The sequence below is a fragment of the Mastomys coucha genome, unplaced genomic scaffold (assembly GCF_008632895.1).
Source record: "Mastomys coucha isolate ucsf_1 unplaced genomic scaffold, UCSF_Mcou_1 pScaffold22, whole genome shotgun sequence".
In the NCBI taxonomy this organism is placed as follows: domain Eukaryota; kingdom Metazoa; phylum Chordata; class Mammalia; order Rodentia; family Muridae; genus Mastomys; species Mastomys coucha.
The window spans coordinates 98104259-98119158 of record NW_022196905.1 but is presented as its reverse complement, the minus strand read 5'-3'; the positions used below and the strand labels follow the sequence as shown (position 1 = coordinate 98119158).

The 14900-nt window shown below is 43.9% G+C and overlaps 1 protein-coding gene across 1 annotated transcript in view; it reads right to left on the bottom strand.

Annotated features, from left to right (window-relative positions):
- Lrrc8c (leucine rich repeat containing 8 VRAC subunit C) overlaps nt 1–14900 on the bottom strand; it is a 99271-nt gene that overhangs the window by 67014 nt on the left and 17357 nt on the right. Inside the window, exon 2 of the mRNA XM_031337076.1 lies at nt 9680–9750. The gene's annotated coding sequence lies outside the window, so the exon portion shown is untranslated. The remainder of the gene's footprint in view (nt 1–9679; nt 9751–14900) is intronic.

The window sequence follows — 14900 nt, the reverse complement described above, 5'->3', positions numbered from 1 at the left end:
TTTACAAAGAGATGCTGCGGGCTACTGAGATGTCTCCATCCTGGGCCTACTGCAAGCAGTCCTTTATTTCAGATAGTGGGTCCCCTTAAGGAATGCGTCTCCTGCTTCTCGGGGTCCCAGACACCATCCTTTTCTACAAGGAGCTGCTGTGGGTTTCTGAGATATCTCCCGGCCTACTGTATGCTGTCCCCAGCACAGTATTATCTTTTGCCCTGCAGTAGGTCTATCCTGTAGGCACTGGCTTGCTTTATAGAAGATGAAACCTACATACAAGTTAAACAGCATCCCCAATGTTACAAAATCTGTGAAAGACAGCAAAAACTCCAACTCCAATCTGTCAGACTCCAACACCTGAGCTACCCCAATTCACAGTCTCCTTCATAGGACACCCAGCCTTGATACCCACTGACTGACAAAGGCATCCATTCGGGAAGCTAGCTGTCTCTGGATTGTACTCATAGTAAGCGTGTTTGTGAGTTGAACACACAGCCTATCTCTCTGCAAAGGAAGATCCAGTCCAAGTAAAGAGCTTTGAGGAAGCTCAGAGGACCCAGCTTCTTCCATGCAGCCACTAATGTGGAACCTACCCATTGCTCATTAAAAGCTAGAAAAACTAGTTTTACACTCTGTGTTACACTCACCCCCCGCCCCCTGGATTACTTCTATCTACTCATTACACTCTTGGTTATATTTACTTCTGTTTGCGGCTGAACCCTTGGGCAGAGAACATGGTTCCCAGACCCTGTCCTGTTCCAGTCTCCTAATTTAGGGGTATCTGGATGTGATTCCAGGAGCTCAGCATGGCAAAACGGCCAGTACCTTCTGTACCAAGAATTGAATACTGGGAAACTTACACCAAATTAAAATACAAGGACACTACTTACTTCCCCTTCATTGTTCTTGTTCAAGTTAAATAAATTAGGCTACTCATTAACCATCTCTTGCCCCAAGAAGATTACCAGGATCTCCCTTCCCTCCTGAGTCAGTCAAATGTTCTGTTTAATTACAGAACAAATACAAATACCAAACATCACACAAGATAGATTTCTAAATAGGCTAATTTATATGGCAAACCTTTATATAATTATGACACTGACAGTTTTAACTCCTGAAAAGGTGTATTTTCTTTAATTGCAAATACATTCACAAAAAGGGTTGGCTTTCTATGACTAGTTTCAATGTCCAATTTAAAAATAAAATACAATGACTATTTCTGGCTCCACTGCTCATCTCAAAATATTCCCAGGGCTGGGATCCTTTGAGGTATATTTTATGTATAATATTCCATGAGTACAGAAAGCTCTTCCTAAAGCATGAGCAACAGCCTTCATCCTGCAATGAGTGTGGCGGAAAGACCACCAGACACTGTAATGGCTATTCCTGGTTGTCAACTTGACTATATCTGGAATGAACTACAATCCAGAATTGGAGGGCACACCTGTGATCCAGATCTGACACTGGAAGACACAAGTTTCTGACCTGGATCTTGGCATGGAGCTCTTGAGGCATAGTGGCTATGAAAAGCTTAGGCCCAGGCAAGGTAGTACGTGCCTTTAATCCCAGGAGACTAGTTCAAGATCAGCCTGGGACAAAACAAGTCCTAGATCCAGATGTGGTGGTGCACACCTTTAATCTGGGCCACGCCCTCTGCTGGAGACCTACATAAGGACACTGGGAGAAGGAAGATTCGCTCTTCTTCACCTGCTCGCACTTACTTGTGAGCACCTCTGCTGGAATCTATTTCTACAGAAGACCAGCTGACACAACTAGCCTCATGGGCCGGAGCGACTACTAGATCCTTGGACTCCCATTCACAGTTGCCCATTGTTGGGGAGTTGGACTATAGACTCTAAGTCATCATAATAAATTCCCTCAATATACAAGGACCTTTCATATGTTCTGTGGCTCTAGAGAACCCTGACTAATACAGACAGAAAGGAGCTCTCTGGAGTCATAGCTCCTTTAGGAGATGTTACATCACCAGGATGCTCACACACCCTTAGTTCTGGCTTTCATTATTCTACCAAATATTTCCATGCAGGCCCCTCTGTCTGAGTATTGCTCAGATTTCTATTTTACATATTTTTTTCTTTGCTTTTTCTTTTTTTTTGTTTTTTTGTTTTTTTGTTTTTTGTTTTTTTGTGTTTTGAGACAGGGTTTCTCTGTGTAGCCTTGGCTGTCCTGGAACTCACTCTGTGGACCAAGCTGGCCTCAAACTCAGAAATCCACCTGCCTCTTCCTCTCAAGTGCTGGGATTAAAGGCATGCGCCACCACTGCCCAGCACATCTTTTTTTTTTCTTTTTTAAATCTATGTGCTCCACAGTTCCCTCTTAAAACGTTACCAATATACGTAACTCATGCTCTAGCTGAAGGGTTTGTTAAGGATTTTAAGAAATGTCAAGACAAGTCCAAGACTCTTACTCATTTCTGCAAAACTGAAAGGAGTGGAGCCATCCCTGATCCACAGAGGCCTTAGACTGTAGGGAAAGCGCATTTGCGGAGCACATGCGAGCTTCACTACAGAAACTGGTGCTAGGTGTCCAAGAAGATGGCCTTCATGAGCGGCTGGATATGGCAGACTGCCGTCGGAAACTCTCAGCTGGAGCAACAAACTCAGGAGTGTTTAGGGCATATGAAATGTTACTAGGGGACAGGATAAAACCACTTAGAGCACATACAGACAGGAAAGCTGCCTAAGGACTTCCTCAAACAAAGAACATTTTGCTCCAGATATGGAGCTTCCTTCCTTTGCGCGAATACCAGTTTTGGAGATGTTTTCTTGGGTTGCCTTTTGAGAATATTAATACTCGGGCTGGGGGATGGCCCAGTGGGCAAAGTTCTCAGACCTGAGTTTCAGCTCTCGGCATCCATGTGAGAGCCAGGCATGGTATACACAGGGGAACTGAAAATAGTTGGACTCTCTGGGGCTTGTTGGCCAGCCAGTGGAGCTGAGTCAGAGAGCTCCCTGCTCAGTGAGAGACCCGTCTCAAAGACTAAAGAGCAATCATGGGAGAGAGGCAGCATCAACATCTGGTTCCCACATGCACATGCATGCATACTTGTACATACACTTGTACAAACCGCAAGAACATGTACATATGCCATATATATGCGTGTACATGCACCCCACACTAATTCTTGCATAGTTGTACATTATCCCATGCACTCTTACACACTCTAAATCTTGCACAGCAGTACACTATCCCACATACACTAACTCTTACACAGCACTACTCTCTGTCTCTGTGTCTGTCTCTTTCTTACACACACACACACACACACACACACACACACACACAGAGTAACTCTTGCACAGCACTACTCTCTCTGTCTCTGTCTCTGTCTCTCTTTCTCTCTCACACACACATACATATACACACACAGAGTAACTCTTGCACAGCACTACTCTCTGTCTCTGTCTCTCTTTCTCTCTCTCTCTCTCTCACACACACACACACACATATACATGCACAGAGTAACTCTTGCACAGCACTACTCTCTGTCTCTGTCTCTGTCTCATTCTCACACACACACACACACACACACACACACATACACACACAGAGTAACTCTTGCACAGCACTACTCTCTCTGTCTCTGTCTCTCTTTCTCACACACACACACACATACACACACACAGAGTAACTCTTGCACAGCACTACTCTCTCTGTCTCTGTCTCTCTCTCTCTCTCTCACACACACACACAGAGTAACTCTTGCACAGCACTACTCTCTCTGTCTCTGTCTCTCTCTCTCTCACACACACACACAGAGTAACTCTTGCACAGCACTACTCTCTATGTCTCTGTCTCTCTTTCTCACACATACACACACACACACACAGAGTAACTCTTGCACAGCACTACTCTCTCTGTCTCTGTCTCTGTCTCTCTCTCTCTCTCTCACACACACACAGAGTAACTCTTGCACAGCACTACTCTCTCTGTCTCTGTCTCTGTCTCTGTCTCTCTCTCTCTCACACACACACACACAGAGTAACTCTTGCACAGCACTACTCTCTATGTCTCTGTCTCTCTTTCTCACACATACACACACACACACACACACACAGAGTAACTCTTGCACAGCACTACTCTCTCTGTCTCTGTCTCTCTTTCTCACACATACACACACACACACACACACATACACATACAGAGTAACTCTTGCACAGCACTACACTATCCCAACCCTCTGAACCCTCTCTTTCACTGTCATACCCTCTTCATGGTGTTATCTTCACTTCCTGTGCTGTGCATCTGCGTTCTTCACTTGTGTTTGGTCTGCATCCTCTATGCAAGGTAAACTCCTTAAGAACCACAGCCTGGCATCACTCCTTCCTCCCTCCAAACGCCTAGAACAGTTTCTGGCATGTACATGCACTCACTAAATAACTGGTGAATGAATGAATGCAAATCAGTGTATACACAGCTGGAAATCCCCTCAGGTGTGGTTGTCAGAAACACGCGGCAGAAAGGCCGCAGAGATGGCTCAGTCATCGCGAGCACTTGCTTTACTTGTAGAGGACCAGGTTTGGTTCCCAGTCCCACATGTAGTCTCATACTCACTTGTGTATAACTCCAGTCCCAGAGGCTCTGATGCCCTCTTCTTGCCTTTGTGCATACCAGGCAATGTGGTCCACAGACATACACTCAGGCACTCACACATAAAATAGAAATAAATAAATCTTTATGAAAAAATGGATAACAAGAAATATTCACTTGACTCTCAGAATTTAGAGTAGGTGGACTTGGTTTTGAGATGAGAAGAGGGGACAGGGCTGGGCTCTCCTGAAGCATGGGCTCCTTTACGGTGTGACTAGCAGTGGCACGTTCACTCCATGGCTCCACTGCTCACTTCATGGTCTTCCAAGACCCACCCTGGAATGAAGTTCAAACTCCAAGAGCAGAAGTGCAGGCCTTCACTAAGCAATGGTTCTTTCTCAGTGATAGTTTAGGTCATGGTCCCTAAAGATACATGGCCAGTAATGAACAGGCACAGCAGAACAGGAGTGTCACAACTTGTGGTAGGTGACCCAGAAGCAGGTTCACATTGATGGTCCTCTTTCAAGGAGATAATGCCTGAGTCCTACCCAGGTGACATAAAGGGACCTAATGCTGTAAGTGGCCATGCTTGGCTTCTTCACCAGAATGTGGAGGGCTCTGATTTTAAAGAAGAATATGGAAAAATTTTATATGTGTGTATGTGTGTGTGTATTTTTTTCTAAGCATTTACTTACCATCTCCCCCATTTCTACCTTTGGAAATAAATCCCAGGGTCCTGTAAATTCCAGATATGCCCTCTGCTGCTGGTCTACGCCTCCAGCCTCTATTTCTGACCAATCTCTACCATTACCTTGATCCACATCATGATCACAGCACCACTGGATGACCTTAATTGACCTTAAGTGACCTTAACACTGGAGGCTTTTAATTGATTTCCATGCTTCTGCCACAGAATGATCTCCACTGTGCAGCTAGAAGGAAACTCTTAAAATACCGGCCTTCCCCTGTGAGCAAACTCTCCCATTAGCTCTCCTTCTCATTCAGGGAAAAGGCCAAAATCTGTACAAAACCCCTACACTCCTGCCTTTAGCTAGTCAACTCTGTCCGGCTCATTCTATTTGCTGTAGCCTCACTGGCCCTTCTAGACAGTCCTAAAACATTCCAGAGTTCAATAGGACTCCAGGTGCTGAGAAACAAGGCCAACGATCGACAAATGGGACCTTATCAGCCCAAAGAAACAGCTAATCCAGTCAAGAAGCAGTCTACAGAATGAGAAAACAATCTTTGTGTACATCTGACAGAGGATTAATAGCTAGAATATACAAAGAACACAAGACGCTAAACAAGAAATCAAATAACCAGGTCAATACATGGACTAATGAAATGAACAGCTCTCCAGAGATGGACCATAGGTAAAAATCATGATGTTCAGTTCCACAAGGAAGCAGAGAAATGCACTTTATACTGCTGTGAGATTCTGTCTTACCCCAGTTAGAATGGCAATCATTAAGAAAATGAATCAGGTGTGGTACTCCATGCTTTTAATCCCAACACTCAGGAGGCCGAGGGCAAACATGTGTACATTCCAGTACCATATACAAAATGCTTCGTAAATACAAGGACTGTAAGCCAGAGCTACTTAGTGAGACACTTTCTCAAGACAAAAATAAAACAAAACCCCCAAGGGGGTCTTGAACAAGCCTGTGGGTTAGTTATCCCATGACAACATGAAAAATGGGTACTATATAGAAAGGCCCCTGGGGCCCACTAGCAGTCCTTGGAACCTTTGGGAGTCACTTCTGACACAGTCAGGGCTTCATGTTTGAGTACTTCTGTGTAAGTATGCATCAGGAACTGTCCCACTGAGAATCTATTGCTAAAACCCTGGCTCAGCTAGGATTGCAGGACTTACTGGAAATCCTGGGGGTGGGTGGTGGGGGTAGGAAATCCATGCAGGTGTCCCCATCTCTCAACATTGGCCACATAGCTGAGCCACTCATTCCTGATGAGTTAGACTAGAGTCTCTGGCACAGGACTCAGCCATGAGGTATTTTATTTTAGCTTGTGTTCCAGGGTGTTCCTTTATAGATAGAGGGAGTTTTTTTAAAGCAAGATCAATATTTTTAGCTTCTGTTTATCAAGCAAACACAGGAGTAGGACCCTGGGTTTGAACCTTTTTTCCTAGAAACATGCCTAACATGTTTATTTAGAGACATCTTAAATAGTAAAGTAATACATCTGAAGGTCTTACAGGAAAACTGAGCTATACACTGCTCTAACAAATGTAGAATTTGCTTACATAGAATGGTTTCAGTATGCCATGATTGATTAACTGACTGGTTGATTGATTACAGCTAGGGATTGAACAGGTCTTTGAACAGCTACGCATGTGCTATACCACTGAGCTACACCCTCAGCCCTGTATTTATTTAATTTTTGACACAGGGCATCACTGTGTAGCTCTGGCTGGCCTGGAACTTGTTATGTAGATGGGGTTGGCTTTTAACTCATAAAGATCCCTAACTCAGCCTCCCAAGGTCTGGGATTAAAGGTAAATGCCACCATGCCTGTTCAGGCCCCTATTTTAATATCACATCTTTAGCTTATATTTTCTTTTACACTACAGTAGGACTGACAGATGCCCCATGAACTCAGCTTTGGAGAAAAGCATCCTGCTTGAATAATACTGAAGGGTGCTCGGGCCATAGCTATAGTACCCTATTTTGAGAGCCTGTGGTTGACTATTTTCACATACAATCCAAGATCAACACTTCCTACCTGCTGTGGACACTCCTTCACTGCTTGGGCTATTTATATATAGTCTCATCTCTCTCTCCTCCAACACTGCAAACTGTAAGGGCAGGGCCTAAGAGCCTTATTCGGGCACTCCCAGCTCCTGACCTAGTTGCCTGGGCAGTAATGGTTTATATGACATGGAACTGTACACGTAAGTCTATGGTTTAACTCCATCAGATAGTTTCTGAACGTGAATAATGCTTTGAACAGAAAACTTATGATGGGGTCTGTGTTTGTTTGATTAATGGAAGATAATAATATTGATCTTATTTAACCAAGGTCCCCTGCTATGTATAAAGGAGACTCCTAGAATACAAACTAAGGTTTACAGTGTACCAAGAAGGCACAGACACCTCAATGAGCTGCATTATTTAACTCCTCGATAGCCCAAGACTCAAGGTCCTACAAGCCTACGTGTATGGGAGAAGTTGAGATTTCAGTTAACTATTCTGCCTGGGGTTTTTCAGGGGAAGTCCAGGGGCCTGAATGTCACCTGGGAGCCAGTTTACACTGGTGTGAAAGTGACATTCTATAGACAACACTGTGCTTCTTCCTGGTCATTCTCAGTGGAATTCATCAGCAAGGAGGCTGCTCTCTCTTCTCCCACTGTTAATGCAGCCCAACTTCATGTAAACATATAGTAATTGTGCTAAATGAGCTCACTGTGGCTTTATATAAGCACAGAGCATGACTGGGGTCCTATTGACCCTCACTGTCCTCTACCAGCTCCCTGGGCATTGTCTACTTAAAAGCTCTCACTAACTCTCACTCTCTCTGAGCTGACATCAGACATGTTTTGCTTATTTTCTCCCTGTTCCTAACTCTGGGCTTCAGTCTTTTAGCTCTCTAGTCTCAGGTCCTTAATAACATGGCAGGACTTAAGAGCGGCCTCTTCTTCACTCAGGACTTGGATGAGTCTCTTTTCTGGTCAGCAGGCAGCCCGTGGCATATTTATATTAAATATGTGTCATTATCACTCAGCACAAGGAATAACAACACACAGGCTCAGTGTGTAAGTCTATTGCTTTGTTTTAGGGAGGAAGAGGAGGACCTGCTCAGTCATGCCCACACACGAGCCTCGGGTTAGAACAGAGGCAGTGCTTAGAGGAGCCTTTCCTAGACTAAGGACATGGATGGATATTTTTAAATCATAGTCATCTTGCCTCCCTCACAGCTTCTAAGTAAAATGCCACAGAGAGGGAAATGTTGAGATAAGCAGAAAGACTATCTGAAAACGTTCACAAGGTGAAGAGTTCTCTCATCCAAAATGTATCTCAAAACAGGCTTCTTTCCAGGTTTCCAAGCAAACACACACAAATAGATCAATTAACTTATCAGAGTCTTTGACTGTCCTCAGATGCCATCCTTAACATTCTGTACGATGTCACGCAAATTATTCTCATTCCGTGAGAATGTCAACAGGAAGAAGTCTGACGGAAACAAGGAGCCTCAGAGCAGAGGAGTCTCTTACCAGAGACGATGGTTAAACCAAACAGCTGAGAGGCTGAGGCTGTCAAGGAGAGCCTCTGTTCTCGGGCTTGATTTTCTCCTCCTATGAGGCATTGATTATGCTCCCATGTGGATGTGGCCAGTGGGGGCTTTTAGGGATCATTGTATATTTCAATTTAAAAAAATGCCGTTAAGGGACTGTAAAGACAGCACAGGTCCTCCCTATTCTCGAGGGCTTCTAGGAACGTACCTACCTGTTCCTGGTACCAATGAAACACCTTATTGCCTCTCCCCAAATATTTTTGCTTTGACTTCTAAAATAGTCTTCAGGGTAAATCTGAGTTAGTAGAGTGCTTACCTAGCATGCACGAAGCGCTGGGGTCCATGCCAGCACTGCCAAAACTTTGTGGCTCCCCAAACCTATAATCCCAGCGCTAGGAAGGTGGAGGCAGGAAGACCAGAAGTTCAAGGTCATCCTTAGTTACAGTGTTCTCAGCCAGCTTGGGATACATAGGACTCAACAAAACAAAACAAACCCAAACCAAATGAAACAAAGAGCTAACACTAACTTACAGATATTCTTATATAATAAAAGCCATTATGCATTGTTCCATTCGGGTCTAATTTTTTTCCTCTGATATTAAAAAGTAGTTTATCCCAAATTTTGCAGAAGCTAACTGTGACCACAATAAGTAACTTCCAAATAACAGTGGCCCTTGCTTACTGAAGTCACTGTCACTGGAAGACACATTATAATAATGACATGCTTACATTACCAACATTACACCATAGCATTTAATCCAGAACTCAAAGATGATTTGTGCAAATTCTGCTCTTTATGAGCTGAATACAGTTGCTTTGTATGTGAAGACTGGTAAAAAGCCCTTAGAACAACAGTGAAATTAATTAAAAATACTCCTGTTATTACCTTATATGTATATGTTACTTCTCTGAACATCTGTGGTCCCAGAATCCTTAGTCATAAGCAGCCACATTAATCTAAAAAGTAAAAATAAATATAAGTCATCTTGGCTCCATTTTGCACAGTATGTTCTGTTCAGTATAGCAGTTGCAGCGTAAGCTTTCTTGCCAGGAAGATCTAGGCTTGCAATAGGATTCTACTGGATGGCTTTTAACCTCTTTAAATGATGCACAATTAGGAAAAAGTACTGGCAATAAATGTAACAACTATGATTATTTTAAAAAGCTAAATAGATAGAAAAGCTCAGCTTCTATCTTGGGATCTTCTGGCATCTACGTGTGCCTCTACCTGCTATGCATGGAAAGGAACTCACCTTCTGTAAACCCCTCCTCCCTGTTTCTTACATGGGATTGTAGACCTTGTAAAACCATCTTAATTTGACAAGCTATGGATAGAGGTTAGCCATGGTGGAACATCAAGGCATAAGCAAGAACTCTCAAACTGTGGTGTCTTCTTTAAAACATTCATTCCCAGCCAGGTGTGGTGGCGCACACCTTTAATCCCAGCACTTGGGAGGCAGAGGCAGGCAGATTTCTGAGTTCGAGGCCAGCCTGGTCTACAGAGTGAGTCCAGGACAGCTGGGCCTATATAGAGAAACCCTGTCTCAAAAAAAAAAAAAAAAAAAACAAAAAAAACCATTCATTCCCATTGTGTAATTTCTCCATGCCTCAAGATGAGTCGAATGTCTTCAAATCATTCATCTCTCATTGATATGTACCAGTCAAAACCCCATGAGCATCAGTCTGCTCCACCCCAGAGGCCCCAGATGAGCAATCTAGGTTTTCCAGGCTCTGTGTCTTGGTTCCTATTCAGCACTGGGTACTTCTGGAGCATGGCCTAAAGTTTTCAAGAAGGTTCCATAGCCCAAACCAACAATGATAGCAACTGAAGTATTCTTTAGGAACAGGGTCTGAGTAGAGAACATACCCCCACTGTTTTCCTGGAAGGACAGACGGACGCCATGCTGCTAGGCTGCCCCGAGTACTCATGTGTGCTGCTTTCTTGCTCTGTTTACAGGGTAGCAGGTAATTCTTACTCCTATCTGATGGATGCTTTATCCTAAATCTATTTTTTTTTTTGGTTTTTCGAGACAGGGTTTCTCTGTGTAGCCCTGGCTGTCCTGGAACTCCAGATATCCACCTGCCTCTGCCTCCCAAGTCCTGGGATTAAAGGCGTGCACCACCACTGCCTGGCAATCCAAAATCTTAAGTGATGTAGATCCTAAATCTGCATCACCATCCCTCAAGGCCCAAGGAACATGACAGAGGATGGGACAGAAAGAATGTAAAAGCTGGAGGATGTGGCAGTGTCATGAAATACTGCCATCCAGATATCACATTGCCATTGCAAACATACACACACACACATACACACACCTAGACACACACGCACTCCACCCAGACACAGATACACATGCACCACTCAGACACAGACATACACACACCACACAGACACACATACACACACTACACAGACACAGACATACACACACACAGACACAGACACACACACACACACACACACACACACACACACACAGCTAAGAACACCTGCACAAGACCATACCTTTTAACCCATCATGGATGGAGGAGGTGTCCATGCTCCATCCCTTTCCAAGGAGCTAATGACAGGTAATTGCTGAGGGAGATAAGAGTCCCATCTCCTCCTGCAGTGAGGCCAGTAGGGATAGGTAAGAAGAAGGTGCTCAGGCGAGGAAGGTGCCTAGCAGTGGGTAGTGGTGTGAATCTAACACTAACACATGGCATACATATCTGAAACTGTCAGGCACACAACAGCAGCAACGGCCAATCCTTGCTCCATAGGTGATAGGTTGTTAGACATGTTGGCATGACATTTACATCTGAGAACACAGCTGCACCTACAGGGGTCTAGCAGGTGTCATCAAACTGAGCCGAAGGACTTCAGCTATGGCTTACAGGGTTGCTATGACCTCTGAAGACACATTTCCTGGGAGCTAATCCAGTACTTCCCTGGGAATGGTTTGATGCTGCTACTCTTACTACACTGATCAGGTCTGGTGTCCGGCTTGCCTTCCTCTGTCTCTGGGAGGCTGGCACTCCACTGCCCTGCAGGTGGGTATGGTCATGTGACTCAGTGTTAGCTAATACAACGTCAATGGAAGTGCTGTGCTCAATCCTTAAAACAAAGAACTCGCCTTCTGCAAACCCTCCCGCCTTTTCTTACATGGGACTCTGGACCTTGTAGTAACTATTCTTAATTTGATAAGCTATGGATACAAGTTAGCCATGGTAGAACATTAAGGCATAGGCGAGGCAAGCCCCGAATGTCCCATGACATTCTAGAGTCTTCTAAGGGAGGAAGAGTAATGTCCTTGTTTACAGCACAGCTATGTGTGTGTGTGTGTGTGTGTGTGTGTGTGTGTGTGTGTGTGTGGTGGTTGTGGTGCCGAGGGCGAAGGGAGGATGAAGGGTGCATCCACAGGGCCGATTTTCACGGTCATTTTTTTCCCCAATGACTTTTGGGTTTCAAAGAAATGTTTTATTGAAAACATCAAGGATGTAGGCGCAGCTGTAAAGTTAACATGCTTTACTACATTCGTTTTGTTGACATTGGGTAGGATGTACACATCACTCACTGCACATGTGGCGATCAGAGGACGATTTTCAAACATCCATTTTTCTCCTTCCACCATGTGGGTTGTGAGGATTAGACTCAAGCCGTGACATGTGGTAGCAAGCACCTTTATTAACCCACTGAGCCACCTGACCATGTCTAAGCGCTTGTAGGAGTTAACATATAAGAGAGTATGTGAAATTTGGTCCGTTAAGCTGAATCCTTTTAGCTTTGCTCTCAGATTTCTGAAATATGTAGACAATATTTTTCTCTAACAAGGGGCACATCACTGGATGGAAGCATGAGGATGTTATTTGAAGAATATTTGACAAGAAGCCCAAGGAGCCATAAACAGAGCCACATATGGAAGTACCTCATCAGTAGTCTTTTTTTTTTTTTTAAGATTTATTTATTATTATATCTAAGTACACTGTAGCAGACTTCAGACATACCAGAAGAGGGTGTCAGATCTCATTACAGTTGGTTGTGAGCCATCAGCCTTCAGATGAAGATGTTGAACCCTCGGCTCCTCCTGCACCATGCTGGCCTGGATGCTGCCAACCATGCTCCTGCCTTGATGATAATAGACTGAACTTCTGAACCTGTAAGCCAGCCCCAGCTAAATGTTGTCCTTTAAAGACTCGCCTCGGTCATGGTGTCTGCTCACGGCAGTAAAACCCTAACTAAGACACGTATGAGGTAGGAAAGCCTCCAGATACTGGTACCTTGATATTGGACTTCCTGATCCACACTGTGAGCCAAGAAAATTTTGTTCACTATAAGTTTCCCAGACTCTGGTATTTTGTTACAATGGCACAAAATGAAATATGAAGCATTTGGGTATGACTAGGAAAAAAACCATAACCACCATAGTAACAAATACATAGAAAAATTAAATGTTGGGGAAACAAGCAGAGAGAAATCAGGGCTGGGGATGGTGTATGCCTCGGGTCCCAGCACCTGAGTGAGAGGCAGAGGCAGGAAGGCTCTCTTTGTTTTTTGTCACCTTGACACAAACTAAAATTTCGCGGGAAAAAGGTACCTCAACTGAGAACCTGTCTTCATCAGACTGGACTGCCATCATGCCTGTGGGGCATTTTCTTGATTAATAATAGATAGGGGAGGGCCCCAACCACTATGCCCCAGCCATGGGGAGATGGTACTGGGTTCTATAAGAAGGGTAGATGACCAAGCCAGGAGACGCAAACCAGCAGACAGTGCTCCTCGTGGATTCTGCTTTAGTTCCTGATTCTAGGTTCCTGACTTAAACTCCTGCCCTGGCTTCCCTCAGCAATTGTAAGTTGTCATTAAGTCCTCTCCTTTCTAAGTTGGTTTTGGTCAGTTTTATCTCAGCAGTGGAGAAGTTTAATATAAAGATCAATGCAAGTTCAAGGTCAATGTGATGAAGCTACAGAATAAAACTGTTTCAAGACTCATAATAATAATAATAATAATAATAATAATAATAATAATAATAATAAAAAATATACTACATTGCCCAAACTTATATGCATGATGCTACTTACAACCTCCTCCCAGAAGAAATCAATATTTTCTGGAAAAAACTGCTTAATTATTTGATGCTTATGAGCATTAGTGACAAAAGACATACTCTGGGCAAGCAATTCCCACCCAGAGCTAACCCGTGACAGCCGAGTTAGTGGGCAAGCAATTCCCACCCAGAGCTAACCCGTGACAGCCGAGTTAGTGGGCAAGCAATTCCCATCCAGAGCTAACCAGTGACAGCCGAGTTAGTGGGCAAGCAATTCCCACCCAGAGCTAACCCGTGACAGCCGAGTTAGTGGTCCTTCCTTTTATTTCATTGTCAAAGCTAATGATCTTTTGCCATGGTCTTTCCTATAAAATATGCTTGTCCAAAGCAAGTGTTTGGGGTTGAGATATAGCTCAGTCAGTGGTTCAATTCTCCAAAACAATAGATAGATAGATAGATAGATAGATAGATAGATAGATAGATAGATAGATGATAGATAAGCAAGCCAATTTTTGAATTCTAAAAGAGCTTTCTCTGTATAGCAAATTAGTTACAACATTTTTGAAAAATAAGTTGTCCATTTATCTTCTAAATTTCAGGGAATGGGAACTTTTTCCTATAAAGGCAGAGATGGGTGGTCCAATGGCCAGGCTTGACAGGTTGTATGCTCTATTTTTATAGACTGCCTTTTAAACATGTAAAATCAATGTCAAAAGTGGACAGCACAGAAACAGGCTGAGGATCCAGGCCGCATGAGCCCTACTTTGTCATGGCCTGTTATGTGTTCTGAGAAGCCCCAGGCAGGCTCACCCCGAGAGGAACAGAGCTGCAGTTATTGGCTTCAAGGCAGAGACACTACTGTTGGAACAGTGCAGTGTGGAAGTGTAAAGGACATTTGAAAACACTTCTGTCTATGGAACTTAAGAGGACTTACCATCTATACTGGGAGCAGGCTTGGGAATTGGGCTGAGTGAGACCTCCTCCTCAGGGTGAGATTCAAATAGGGTTGTGTCACAGGAGTAATATAAGTCTAGAAATGAGGTGATGAGCCTTAAGTGTCTGTCCTATGGTTTTGGTTTT